The following is a 15,720-nucleotide window of genomic DNA, read 5'->3' on the forward strand; positions in this document are numbered from 1 at the left end:
ACCTCCCAAGTAGAGAGCACCTGGGGCCCTTTTAGTGACCTCTTACGACAGGCAGGAGATACCGTGGGTGTTATTCTACTGTCCCCACCCACAGGGGGTAGGGATCGGACATTTCGAAAAATGAAGCTATCGGCCTAAGAAGGACAAGGGCCACGAAGGGCATTAAAATGAGACTCCCTGGGCCTCGGGAACCTAATACTGCCAAGATCAGTAAAGAACAAGGGTTGACCAAGGGAGGTCGATAGAATAGATAAAATTGAAGAGGCGGGCACAAGTAAGTGGAAACAATGCCAGAACTCAGGTAAGGGCCCCGTGATCCCAAGTTGAGAGCACTTGGGGCCCCTTTTAGTCGCCTCTTACGACAGACAGGTGTTACTGTGGGTGTTAATCTACTGCCCACTTGGCGAATTGGCCGTGCGGTTAAGGGCGCGCGGTTGTGAGCTTGCATCCGAGAGATTATGGGTTCGAATCCCACTGTCGGCAGCCCTGAAGATGGTATTCCGTGGTTTCCCATTTTCACACCAGGCAAATGCTGGGGCTGTACCCTAATTAAAGACACGGTCGCTTCCTTCCAACTCCTAGGCCTTTCCTATCCCATCGTCGCCATAAGACCTATCTGTGTCGGCGCGACGTAAAGCAAATAGCAAATTCTACTGCCCCCACCCACAGGAGGAAGGGTTCTGCTAAAGGCTTAACGTCCTCATCCGACGGACGAATCATCATCATCATCATCATCATCATCATCATCATCATCATCATCAACGGCATCATATGCCCTCGCTCCATATGCACACTGTGGAAAACTCATACCATAGACGTGCGCAAGCGTATGACATTTTTCCATAATATCGAAACAAATCGATTCTTTCTTTCTTAATACGTTTACTCCCCAGGGTTGGTTTTCCCCTCGGACTCAGCGAGGGATCCCATCTCTACCGCCTCAAGGGCAGTGTCGTAGAGCGTGAGACATTGGGTTGTGGATACAACTGGGAAGGAGGACCAGTATCTCGCTAAGACTGTCTCACCTGCTATGCTGCCTTGTGGAGGGATGGGACGATTGGAATGGGTAGACAAGGAAGAGGGAAGGAAGCGGTCGTGGCCTTAAGTTAGGTACCATCCCGGCATTTGTCTATAGTAGAAGTGGGGAACCATGGAAAACCACTTCGAGGATGGCTGAGGTGGGATTCGAACCTACTGCTACTCAGTAGACCTCCCGAGGCTGAGTGGTCCCGTTCCAGCCCTCGTACCACTTTTGGAAATTTCGTGGCATAACCAGGAATCGAACCCGGGCCTCCGGGGGTGGCAGCTAATCACACTAACCACTACACCACAGAGGCGGACATTTTTTATACGTATTACACATATTAAATCCATTATATTATTGTGATTTTGCTACTGAACAAAAGCATGTGGGTCCTATACCAACACTAATTTGAGTTTGCTGATTATAGATTTTTTCTATCACGTCACAATTTTTAATTTAATTTTTAATTTAATTTAATATTTAATATTTTTCTTCATTTTGTCACTTGTCTTTAATTTTTTTTTTTTTTTTTTTTTTTTTTTACACCTTGAATTTTTCCCGACCAAATTTTGGCGGTGTAAGTTGCGAGCATGGTGTGGACATATTGAACCCTTGGTGGTAAAGGTCATGGGTTCAATATTAACTATGAAATCCAGGTCCAGGTTCTATTTTTTTTTTATAATTTGCTGTACGTCGCACCGACACAGACAGGTCTCATGGCGACGATGGGATAGGAAAGGCCTAGAAATGGGAAGGAAGCGGCCGTGGCCTATTTAAGGTACAACCCCAGCATTTTCCTGGTGTGAAAATGGGAAACCACAAAAAACATCTTCAGGGCTGGCGACGATAGGGTTCGATCCCACTATATCCCGGATGCGAGCTTACAGCTGCGCGCCCCTAACCGCACGGCGAACTCGCCAGGAGGTACGAGGATCAATACGAGCCGAGTATGATGGGTGATTTCTACTGGTTCCTACAGCGATGACTACATAAACTGAAAAAGAAATAAAGTATTAGTGCTTACTACATACCAGGTGAATATCTGCTTATAAATGTATTTGACGTATTATATTAACTTGCAAAGCTGAATTGATATCCCTGACTTTATAGTACAGGTATCTACAGAATAGTAAGATTTAGAATTAATGTTTTTGGGCCCGTAACTCAACAACCTGACATGCTATGATAAATCTGATTGCAGATCTAGAATCTGCGTATCAGTTTCAGCATAAAACACTTCAAACGTGTCTCTGTAGCGGACAAATAGATTTTTCTGTAGGCCAGTGTAATTTACTTCACTACGAGATAGCGGCCCCGGTCTAGAAAGCCAAGAATAACTGCCGAGAGGATTCGTCGTGCTGACCAAACGACACCTCCTAATTTGCAGGCCTTTGGGCTGAGCAGCGGTCGCTTGGTAGGCCAAGGCCCTTCAAGGGCTGTAGTGCCGTAGGGTTTGGTTTGGATCGTGCAGATGCAGATTCATGTTGATGTGTAGCTATCTTGATTCTTACAGTAGCGTCCCCGATAGGAGCTAAGTCCCAAATAAGAGGGTTAACTGCCTCTCCAACTTCGGCGTGGCTAAACTCGAGAATATTCTTCAAGACTGCACATGGAAACTGGCACGTAAATTTATACCACACTTTTATATGGCTGTACAGGCCCTTACAAGACTTCTCTGCCTAATCTCATCTTGGTTTATGTCGGGTATAGTGCGCATTGGTATCACCCAAATATCACTATAAAATTTGTCACAAATGGAACATAATAATTGCTTTTACACATATCAAGTGAAAAATCTTTGGCAAATTAAGAAATATTTGATTTTTGGAGAATATTATGTATACGTACTTTACCACTTTAGAAGTACATTTGGTGTTGCGCTCACAGTGACACACGTATGTCTTTTGTCTTACACTTTCAACGATTTCGTGTGTGATATCTGTGTTCACTGAAGTTCTTTGCTTTCGTTTCATTGCTTCACTTGTCAAACATCATCATTTCATGAATTGTATCGCGATATGCAATATTTAATAGGCCACAAAATGGTATGGCCAATGTACATAAGAAAAATTCAGTGGACTGGTGATTTATTGGTCCAGGGATCGAGTAACTTTCGTTCGAATAGAAATAAAAATATTTATTGGTCCAGGGATCATGCTATTTTTCTGTTGACCTCCATTTTGCTGTTTGAACTGGCCACTCTAGTCATATCGACAAAGATAATGAGAATCTACAGACATAGCACTCCCATTCCACGGTGCTAGCCCTGGACCTGAAGAAAGTAACAAAAGGCGGCACCAGCAGCGCAGTACGTCATAAACCAGTCCTGTCTACAAGCGTTAAGTATGTTTTCATATTTCTCAAATAACGACGGTATTTCTTAATTTGCCAGAGATTTTTCACTTGATATGTGTAAAAGCAATTGTTATGTTCCATTCGTGACAAATTTTATAGTGATATTTGGGTGATACCTATGCGCATCATACCTGTTTATGTCTGTTGTTTTTATGAGTAACCGGCTGACTTACGACGTTGAGAAAGTGAAAGACATCCGTCGTCCTCTCGGAGGTTCCAAACCTTGAAACACCGTCAAGTCACTCCTACAATACTTCCCAACGTTTTTTCTTCGTCCTTCAGTTTCTTCCTGGATACTTACGTTACATAGAAGTTCATCTTCTTGTGTAACTCGTCGCATTATTATATTGTGAGTTTTATAGAATGCTAAAGAGAGTATACACTCTTATAGAAGCAAACAATTGAATCACGCATGCCGTGCACCTGAAACACATTCCCGCAGCTTTTAGCAGGCCATGACTCTGTTACGTCATCAGTATTGAATTCCAAGTTCGTGGTCAAAGAAGTTGGTTAAACCGGGGATCAACCAATGAAAGGCATGCATTGGCAGGGGTGTAGAACATAGGCCTAGTAGGAAAAAAGAACGGATTGTGTAACTTTGGGTAAATGTGAGAGAGGGACTTGTGTAACTCTGGGAACCATGTTTGTTCACGCTAGAGATGGTCGCTAAATCATAGCCTGCTATTTTGTTGCCGGAGTTAGTGTAGTACCTATGACTGAGACAAGGTAACGTTTCAGTCGCATTCTAAGATCACAGCCGAGCTGAGTGGCTCAGACGGTTGAGGCGCTGGCCTTCTGACCCCAACTTGGCAGGTTCGATCCTGGCTCAGTCCGGTGGTATTTGAAGGTGCTCAAATACGTCAGACTCATGTCGGTAGATTTACTGGCACGTAAAAGAACTCCCGCGGGACTAAATTCTGGCACCTCGGCATCTCCGAAAACCGTAAAAGTAGTAAGTGGGACGTAAAACAAATAACATTATTATTATTATTATTATTATTATTATTATTATTATTATTATTATTATTATTATTATTATTATTATCTAAGATCACACGTTCTTGAAAGTTTGTGTGCAAATCACACATAGATCGCGGTCGTTGTACAGACACCCCCAGGGAGCTATTGACTTGGGAGCGTGGGTTGGCGACCACAGGGCTCTTAGCTGAGTCCTGGCATTCCTTCCACTTCCTTTTTGGATTTGTATTTGCATTCTCCTTTACGTCGCGCCGACACAGATAGGTCTTTTGGTGACGATGGAAAAGAATTGGGAAAGAAGCGACCGTACACCGGGCGAGTTGGCCAGCCGGCCTCATGGTGTAGGGGTAGCGTGTCTGCCTCTTACCCGGAGGTGCCGTGTTCGATTTTTAGTCCATACAAGTATTTCAGCCCTAAAAATATTCAAATTATATGTGGTTACTTAAGTGACCACCATCAATTTAATCACCCAGCCGGTACGCAACGGGATAGTGGTTACAAAAGTAACCAGTTACTGTTTCTAGGGTAACTACGCACTAAGTGATTATAAAAATGTTATTAAGTTATGTATAAAAGAATATATTACTTATAAAAGATAACATTTATATTGAATAAGTCCGGATAAACTAAATATTGAATTACCAAGCCCATTCGTTTTATGTTCACCTTTATTTCTTATATAGCTCTACAGATTTCCCCTTCTAGCTTGTAATAGAAAAAATATATAACAAAAAAACATAAAAAGGTATACATATGTATATATGTCAAGCCTACGTTGAATTAGCATGTCTGGTCATCCATAGCTGAAAATTAGAGGCCAGTCAGTTTGACATGCATTGCATGTAAGCTTTGGGAGAGCATTCTTTCTGATTGTATTAGACATGTTTGCGAAATTAATAACTGGTTTGACAGAAGGCAGTTTGGGTTTAGGAAAGGTTATTTCCACTGAAGCTCAACTTGTAGGATTCCAGCAAGATATAGCAGATATCCTGGATTCAGGAGGTCAATTGGACTGTATTGCGATTGACTTATCTAAGGCATTTGATAGGGTGGATCATGGGGACTACTGGCAAAAATGAGTGCAATTGGACTTGACAAAAGAGTGACTGAATGGGTGGCTCTGTTTCTAGAAAATAGAACTCAGAGAATTAGAGTAGGCGAAGCTTTATCTGTCCCTGTAATAATTAAGAGGGGAATTCCTCAAGGCAGTATTATTGGACCTTTATGTTTTCTTCCTCCTCTGCGAACCATGTGACCTTGCCGCGGTGGGGAGGCTTGCGTGTCCCAATGATGCAGATAGCCGAGCCGCAGGTGCAACCATATCGGATGGGTATCTGTTGAGAGACCAGACTAACGAATGGTTCATCGAAAGGGGGGTAGCAGCCTTTCGGTAGTTGCAAGGGCGGCAGTCTAGATGATTGACTGATACGGCCTTGTAATAATACTCACCATGGCTTAGCTGTGTTGATACTGCTACACGGCTGAAAGCAACGGGAAACTACAGCCGTAACCACCTCCCGAGGACATGCAGCTCTCTCTGTATGAATGATGTACTGATGATGGCTTCCTCCCGGGTAAAATATTCCGGAGGTAAACTAGTCCCCCATTCGGATCTCCGGGTGGGGACTACACGAGAGGGGGCGATCATCAGGAAGATGGATACTGACATTCTGCGAGTCGGAGCGTGGAATGTTAGAAGTTTGAATCGTTGTGGTAGGTTAGAGAATCTGAAAAGGGAGATGGATAGGCTAAAGTTAGATGTAGTTGGTATAAGTGAAGTACGTTGGCAGGAAGAACAAGATTTTTGGTCAGGCGACTACCGAATTATCAACACGAAATCAAACAGGGGTAATGCAGGAGTTGGTTTAATAATGAATAAGAAAATAGGGCAGCGGATAAGCTACTACGACCAGCATAGTGAAAGAATTATTGTCGCCAAGATAGACACCAAACCAATGCCCACCACAATAGTGCAGGTCTATATGCCTACTAGTTCAGCGGATGATGAAGAAATTGAAAGAATATATGAGGAGATAGAAGACTTAATACAATATGTCAAAGGTGACGAGAATCTAATTGTGATGGGAGACTGGAACGCAGTGGTAGGCCAAGGAAGAGAAGGTAGCACAGTAGGAGAATTGGGACAAAGGAACGAAAGAGGAAGTCGGCTGGTTGAATTCTGCACTGACCATAATTTAGTCCTCGCCAATACTTGGTTCAAACACCACAAACGACGGCTGTATACGTGGACGAGACCTGGAGACACTGGAAGGTATCAAATAGACTTCATTATGATTAGGCAGAGATTCAGAAACCAGGTGTTGGATTGCAAAACTTTCCCAGGAGCAGACGTGGACTCTGACCACAACTTGTTGGTCATGAAATGCCATCTGAAATTGAAGAAATTGAAGAAAGGAAAGAATGCAAAAAGATGGGATCTAGACAAGTTGAAAGAAAAGAGTGTGATGGATTGTTTCAAGGAACATGTTGCCCAAGGACTAAATGAAAAGGCCGAAGGAAACACAGTAGAGGAAGAGTGGAGAGTCATGAAAAATGAAGTCAGTAGGGCTGCTGAAGAAATGTTAGGAAGGAAGAAAAGATCAACTAAGAATCAGTGGATAACTCAGGAGATACTAGACCTGATTGATGAACGACGAAAATACAAGAATGCTAGAAATGAAGAGGGCAGAAAAGAATACAGGCGATTAAAGAATGAAGTGGATAGAAAGTGCAAGGTAGCTAAGGAAGAATGGCTGAAGGAGAAGTGCAAGGATGTCGAAGGCTGTATGGTCCTGGGAAAGGTAGATGCTGCATACAGGAAAATCAAGGAAACCTTTGGAGAAAGGAAATCTAGGTGCATGAATATTAAGAGCTCAGATGGAAAGCCACTTCTAGGGAAAGAAGACAAAGCAGAAAGATGGCAGGAGCATATCCAACAGTTGTATCAAGGTAACGATGTAGATAATTTCGTTTTGGAACATGAAGAGGCTGTTGATGCTGATGAAATGGGAGACCCAATTTTGAGGTCAGAGTTTGACAGAGCTGTGAGTGACCTAAATAGGAACAAGGCACCTGGAATTGATGATATTCCCGCTGAATTACTGACTGCCTTAGGAGAAACCAGCATGGTAAGGTTATTTCATTTAGTGTGCAAGATGTATGAGACAGGAGAAGTCCCATCCGATTTTCAGCAGAATGTTGTTATACCTATTCCCAAGAAAGCCGGTGCTGACAGGTGTGAAAACTACCGCACTATTAGTTTAGTATATCATGCCTGCAAAATTTTAACACGTATTATTTACAGAAGAATGGAAAAACAAGTTGAAGCTGAGTTGGGGGAAGATCAATTTGGCTTCAGAAGAAATGTAGGAACACGTGAAGCAATCCTGACTTTACGTCTGATCTTAGAGGATCGAATCAAGAAGGACAAGCCCACGTACATGGCATTCGTAGATCTAGAAAAGGCATTCGATAATGTTGATTGGACCAGGCTATTTATGATTCTGAAGATGATAGGGATCAGATACCGAGAACGAAGAATTATCTACAACCTGTATAAAAATCAGTCTGCAGTGATAAGAATCGAGGGCTTTGAAAAAGAAGCAGCAATCCAAAAAGGAGTGAGGCAAGGCTGCAGTTTGTCCCCTCTCCTTTTCAATGTTTACATAGAACAGGCAGTAAAGGAAATCAAAGAGAAATTTGGAAAGGGAATCACAGTCCAAGGAGAGGAAATCAAAACCTTGAGATTTGCTGATGATATTGTTATTTTATCTGAGACTGCAGAAGATCTCGAGAAGTTGCTGAATGGTATGGATGAAGTCTTAGGTAAGGAGTACAAGATGAAAATAAATAAGTCCAAAACAAAAGTAATGGAGTGCAGTCGAACGAAGGCAGGTGATGTAGGGAATATTAGATTAGGAAACGAAGTCTTAAAGGAAGTAGATGAATATTGTTATTTGGGTAGTAAAATAACCAACGATGGCAGAAGTAAGGAGGACATAAAATGCAGACTAGCACAAGCAAGGAAGAGCTTTCTTAAGAAAAGAAATTTGCTCACTTCAAACATTGATATCGGAATTAGAAAGATGTTTTTGAAGACTTTTGTGTGGAGCGTGGCATTGTATGGAAGTGAAACATGGACGATAACTAGCTCAGAAAGAAAGAGAATAGAAGCTTTTGAAATGTGGTGTTACAGAAGAATGCTGAAGGTGAGATGGATAGATCGAATCACGAATGAAGAGATACTGAATCGAATTGGTGAGAGGAGATCGATTTGGCTAAATATGACGAGAAGAAGAGATAGAATGATAGGACACATCTTAAGACACCCAGGACTTGTTCAGTTGGTTTTTGAAGGAAGTGTAGGTGGCAAGAACGGTAGGGGTAGACCAAGGTATGAATATGACAAACAGATTAGAGCAGATGTAGGATGCAATAGCTACGTAGAAATGAAAAGGTTAGCACAGGATAGGGTGGCATGGAGAGCTGCATCAAACCAGTCTATGGACTGATGACTCAAACAACAACAACAACAACATGTTTTCTTATAGATATCAATGATATGTGTAAAGAAGTGGAATCAGAGATAAGGCTTTTTCAGATGTTATTCTGTATGGAGTAATAAATAAGTTACAAGACTGTGAACAACTGCAAAATGACCTCAATAATGTTGTGAGATGGACAGTAGTTAATGGTATGTTGATAAAGGGGGTTTAAAAGTCAGGTTGTGAGTTTCACAAATAGGAAAAGTCCTCTCAGTTTTAATTACTGAGTTGATGGGGTGAAAGTTCCTTTTAGGGATCATTGCAAGTATCTGGGTGTTAATATAAGGAAGGATCTTCATTTGGTTGATCACATAAATATGATTGTAAATAAAGGGGACAGATCTCTGCACATGGTTATGAGGGTATTTAGGGGTTGTAGTAAGGATGTAAAGGAGAGGGCATATAAGTCTCTGGTAAGACCCCAACTAGAGTATGGTTCTAGTGTATGGGACCCTCACCAGGATTAGTTGATTCAAGAACTGGAAAAAATCCTAATCAAATGCAGCTCGATTTGTTCTGGGTGATTTCTGACAAAAGTGTAGCGTTACAAAAATGTTACCAAGTTTGGGCTGGGAAAACTTGGGAGAATGGAGACGAGCTGCTCGACTAAGTGGTATGTTCCGAGCTGTCAGTGGAGATATGGCGTGGAATGACATCAGTAGCCGAATATGTTTGAGTGATGTCTTTAAAAGTAGGAAAGATCACAATATGAAGATAAAGCTGGAATTCAAGAGGACAAATTGGGGCAAATATTCGTTTATAGGAAGGGGAGTTAGGGTTTGGAATAAGTTACCAAGGGAGATGTTCAATAAATTTCCAATTTCTTTGCAATCATTTAAGAAAAGGCTAGGAAAACAACAGATAGGGAATCTGCCACCTGGGCGATCGCCCTAAATGCAGATCAGTAGTGATTGATTACCCTAGAACAATGCTCACATCACCCCGTCCTTGAATCATATTCCACTGATCTTGACAAGGCTGAATGTTCCTTAGCAAGCGCATTACTTCCAAGAAAGCTACAACTCTCGATCAAAGTCAGCCCAGATTCCTTGAGTGTTCGTAACTGCGTTTGTAATTGTCAGTAATAGTATGAATCGAAATCAGGGCATCTACAAAAGGAACGAAAATTCTCCTCCAAGAAAGCATGGTAGTCGTAAAAAAGTACTACATTATTCTGATTACGAGAATATCAAGACATTTATGATTTACAGATGTTTTTATTTCCATCATTCCGCTCTTTCGCATTTTACGCGCGATGCCAATTTCTCACGAATAACATCTTTGCGCCAAATGAAAATGATCATTCATGATTAGAAAATAAATGTAAAGATGACAGAGCTATGATATCAACATTAGAAATACAACATGAAGAAACAGTCAGGTGTATAAAAGTGTTTACAGAGGGGCAATAAAACCAAAAAAACCAAACCCCATGGCACTACAGCCCTTGAAGGGCCTTGGTCTACCAAGCGACCACTGCTCAGCCCGAAGGCCTGCAGATTACGAGGTGTCGTGTGGTCAGCACGACGAATCCTCTCGGCCGTTATTCTTGGCTTTCTAGACCGGGGCCGCTATCTCACCGTCAGATAGCTCCTCAATTCTAATCACGTAGGCTGAGTGGACCTCGAACCAGCCCTCAGGTCCAGATAAACATTTCTGACCTGGCCGTGAATCGAACCCAGGGCCTCCGAGTAAGAGGCAGGCACGCTATCCCTACACCACGGGGCCGGCACAAAGGGGCGGTGGTGCATATAAATACGCTTATGTTGCATTGTTTGCGATTTGAAGTCTTCCAAAACAATACCTGGCTACTGTATTACACAGAAACAAATCTTCTGACAACCTACTAACGCTCTATTGTTGATCAAAGCAACAAAGAATGCATAAAAGCGCTTCACCAACAGTAAAACAAGGACAAACTAGATAGTATAGTTGTCCAGAAGGACAGGTCCAAGAGTGATATAGGTCATATTTATAAGTAACCACTTCGAACAAAAGCACATCAAATTCACGATTGGCAACCCCTAAGAGATGAAATACCTCTCAAAATCATCTCTATGCTCCTCATAGACGTCAATAAATTTCAAGAAAAAGTAAATGAGGAAAGTGTAAAAATAGCTGCTGATTTGTTAAATAACCAGTAAGCCTTAAAGGGGTTTAATTAAGGCCACGGTCTCTTCCTTCCTAGTCCTAGGCCTTTCCTATCCCGTCGTCGCTATAAGACCTATCTGTGTCGATGCGACGTAAAACAAATTGTAATAATAATAATAATAATAATAATAATAATAATAATAATAATAATAATAATAATAATAATAATAATTAAGGTACAGCACCAACATCTGCCTGGTGTAAAATGGGAAACCATAGAAATTCATCTTCAGGGCTGCCGACAGTGGGATTCGAACCCACTATCTCCCGATCCACGCGGCCACTTGCGTGTGTTTTCTTTTATATTACTATTGGGTTTACGTCGCACCGACACAGGTCGTATGGCGATGATGGGATAGGAAAGCGCTGAGAATGGGACGGAAACGGCCGTGGCCTTAAATAAGATGCAGCCCCAGCATTTGCGTGGTGAGGAAATTGGAAACCACGGAAAACCATCTTCAGGGCTGCTGAGAGTGGGGTTCGAACCCACTGCCTCTTGAACGCAAGCTCACAGCTGCACGCGCTTAACCGCACAGCTAACTCGCTTGGTACGCTTACTATCCTATCCTACCTTCCTTGATCAACCCTTTTTCTTTCCCTACCACGACGGTGTTAGGTATCGAGGCCTAGGGAGTCTTTCATTTTCACGCCCTTCGTGGATTCTGAATTAATATTGGTCATTTTCTATTCTTTTTATACTTCATCCTCATTCCATCCCCGCCCAAAGCGGTGCTATGTGTGTCTTACCTCCACGTTTTTTTTTTTTGTTTTTTTTTTCAGATAGTAAGTCATATGTGTACCAAGTATGGTTGACAGCTATGCTAGAACATGCCTTCATAACTCGCTACTGTAGAATCCTTGAGCTGACGTTACCACGGTTACGGTCACTCTTGTCTTCATCCGATGTCCAGAGCGCGGGTAGTGTTGTGCCAGTGTCTCGATAATGGTTGGTTTTAGGGTCTCGAAACATGGTTTTCGGGCCCGTTTGTCTCGTCCTTGTTCGACAAATCCGATATTTTGCCTATATAAGGGCCGCTTACGACTTTTTTTTTACAATTCACCCCTTCCCCTAGGGGTGCTAGGGGTATCTTACGTCCACAGTATAAATCTAGATATTAAGTTATGTATGTACCAAGTTTGGTTGAGAGCTATGCTTGCATATAATCCACAATCTCGATCATTTTTAACATTTTTTCACCTCTTCCTATGCCGGTGGGGACTGAACTTGGACTCAAACGGCATCCGAAATGTCACTATTAATTTCAACGGCCCCGAAAACTATGGATTCGACACTAATAATGGTCGTTTTCGATAATTTTGACATGTTACCGCGCAGTATTTTTTTTTTTCTCCAGGTCGTAGGTCATGTGAGTACCAAGTTTAGTTGAAAACTATGCTGGAACATAGACATATATCCCTAATTTCGATAATTTTAGACATTTTATTTCTCACCCCCCATGCCGATGCGCGGTTTAAACTGAAGATTGAGTTAAACTGTAACTTGAGTTTAAACCGATGTAGAGTCTTATAATGGCCGGCCTAAGTTAAACTGAGGTGAAGAAGGAAATATACGATCTTTCTAGCGGTGACTTGCGAGGAAAGATGACTATCGATAATGTTTGGCAATGACTTGCAATAAAAGATGACTATCGATAATGTTTTGTTTACTTCTTGTAGGTAAAATGGCGGATAAAAGCAATAAACGTTATCCTAATTTTACTTGTAAGGAAATAGAATTGCTTGTGCAATTAGTACAGATATATTTATATAGTCCGGGAAACAGTGGCCTTATGAATTCCTCCGAAATCTCCCATTGTAATAAAAATACCACGGGAGAAGGCATAAAACCGCAATGCTATTAGTACCTGACTGACGGGGTTCTACAGCATGATTTGTGAAACAGAAGGAAGTTACTATATTTTCTAAAATTTACACTTTTGACATTCAAACAGTTCAAAACATTCTTACCTTTTCGTTGCATGTTTTATTCTAGCACCAATTTGCTGAAATAGGGTTATGACAGTCTGTTTTGTAAGCCTAAACCTATTTAAAAATTATTTTTCATTCCATATATGAAAGGGACGTCCCCTTGCTCGGAAAACTCGTAGTGCCCGTGGTCGTTCAATAATTTGAACCACTTCTTCGTCATCGCTTAGTATTTCTTCAAACACCTCAAAAGTATCTTCGAGGTCCATTCGTTCTGCCATGTTGTAAGGTTATGTATTCTTAAGCTTCAGTTTAAACGGTAGATGAGTGGCAGTATAATTAATCTCTAGTTAAACTTAAGATATAGTTTTATAATAAACGACTAACAGATGAACCGAAGTTTAAACTGAACCAACAGTTTAAACCTCTATTATAATACCGGCCCTTAAACGGCACCCGGAGTGTTACTATTCATCTCAGCGACCCCGCAAAACTATGGATCCTACATTAATATTGGTAGCTTGCAGTTATTCGTATATGTCACCCCCTTTACACCCCCGCCCCTAGGGAAGCTATGGATGTCTTACCCCCACAGTATTATTTACCAAATAATGACTGAGATGTGTACCACGTTTTGTTGAAATTGATCCAATGCTTTGGGAGATGTGGAGCATACATATTTACACACATCACCTATAGATATAATTTGAGATAGTGGGTTCGAATCCCACTGTCGGCAGCCCTGAAGATGGTTTTCCGTGGTTTCCCATTTTCACACCAGGCAAATGCTGGGGCTGTACCTTAATTAAGGCCACGGCCGCTTCCATCCCAGTCCTAGCCCCTTCCTGTCCCATCGTCGCCATAAGACATATCTGTGTCGGTGCGACGTAAAGCCAATAGCAAAAGAAAGAAGAAAAGACCTATATTTTGAACGTGTAACACAAAATTGTGAGAAAACCGCAATACTAACGCCTATGTGTTACACATCAAAAGAAAGGCCTCCATCTCAGGATTATTAGAAAAAATATTATTTTTTCATTAAGTCCTTTATTTGCGTAAAATAGTCATTTATTTGAATGATATGATGCCTATAAGATTGGGTTGGTGTCTACTGACATTGCCTGCCTTTCAAATTCAAAAGAAGGCAGTTGCTTTCGCAGTGACGATTAACAAAGCACAGGGTCAAAGTGTTGACAAAATACGTAAGTATTTACTTGGTGTGTTTTTCAACCATGGCCAGTTATATTTCATGTGGCATTTAATAGAGTTAAGCTGCAAGGGATGTTAACATTATAATTAAACCGCCTCTGTGGTGTAGTGATTAGTGTGATTAACTGCCACCCTCGGAGGCCCGGGTTCAATTTGAAAAGTGGTACGAGGATATGAGAACTGGAACGGGGTCCACTTAGCCTCAAGAGGTCATCTGGAGAGAGGGGGTTCTATTCCTAACTCAGCCGTCCTCGAAGTGGTTTTCCGTGGTTTCCCGCTTCTTCTCCAGGTAAATGCTGGGATGATACCTAACGTAAGGCCTCGGTAAAGCAAATAGTAAAACAATATATAAATACACCATAGGCAGATAAAGCCTTTATTATCTGTGGCGGAGTTAGAGCTCCTGGCCCTTTCTTACACTTAACCACACACATATTTTTTTTCTATTTGCTTTACGTCGCACCGACACAGATATGTCTTATGGCGACGATGGGATAGGAAAGGCCTAGGAATTGGAAGGAAGCGGCCGTGGCCTTAATTAAGGTACAACCCCCGGCATTTGCCTGGTGTGAAAATGGGAAACCACGGAAAACCATCTTCAGGGCTGCCGACAGTGGGGCTTGAACCCACTCGATTACACACATATTATTACTTATTACTACTATGAAACTGATAAACTTAAAATACTAGGAACTACAAATAACACTAATGTTTAAGACAAAAGTATGGGGCCAGTTCCGCAAAACTGAAAGGTATTTCCCAAAAAAAAAAAAAAAATGTTTACAATGAATTATTAACATCAGTCAATGAATAGGAGAGTCAAATGCAATCAGTTACAGTGAACCCTAGGCTACTTTATTAAAGTGATTCATGGCTGTTAAAATGGACTTGCGGAGTTCAGTATATTTTCCCTTACTTTTCTCGTGCTTCTTTTATCATCAGTTTCATCGTTAGTAGTTGTTTGCAGCTATTGCTGCTACAGTCCTTTAGTATGTGTGTATACTGTATATCACTCATCTTTCCGAATATCAAAATGACTACGAATGTTGACTTGAAGTTACTGCACAGGCGAACCTAAAAGGAACAAAGTTATTCCTCAAGGTAGCTTAGTGTACGAGACCCTTTTAACGATGACTCCCGTAGCTGAGCATTGAATGCATGACCGTGTGAACTTTAACAAGTCACGCTCCATCAGAACGGAGGAACATTATCGTACGGTACAGTAACCGGTTTAGGAGGAGAGAGCGGCAAGTGTGACCTCTACTGTGGAAGACATGCATTGCGTAAAGCTCTATATGGAGCAACGCAAGGTCCATATCATTACGCATGGTACTTCAGGTGTACCGCAAGGTCCCATACTAGGTCCATAACTATTCTATACTTTTCTTTTATACGGATTTAAATAAAATATCATCAGTATATTGTTGTATACAGTGATTTAATGGAATCAGATGCCGTATCTAACGAGAGGGGAGCTTATGGCAAACCACGAAACACACCCTTCGCACCATTATTCTAGGCCTTCCTGGCCAG

At 41.6% G+C, this 15,720-nt stretch overlaps 1 protein-coding gene across 1 annotated transcript in view; it reads left to right on the forward strand.

Moving 5' to 3' along the window:
* The window catches only part of LOC136885938 (uncharacterized), a 446,708-nt gene that overhangs the window by 328,669 nt on the left and 102,319 nt on the right, over positions 1-15,720 (forward strand). The window lies entirely within an intron of this gene.

The sequence above is a fragment of the Anabrus simplex genome, chromosome X (genome assembly GCF_040414725.1).
Source record: "Anabrus simplex isolate iqAnaSimp1 chromosome X, ASM4041472v1, whole genome shotgun sequence".
In the NCBI taxonomy this organism is placed as follows: domain Eukaryota; kingdom Metazoa; phylum Arthropoda; class Insecta; order Orthoptera; family Tettigoniidae; genus Anabrus; species Anabrus simplex.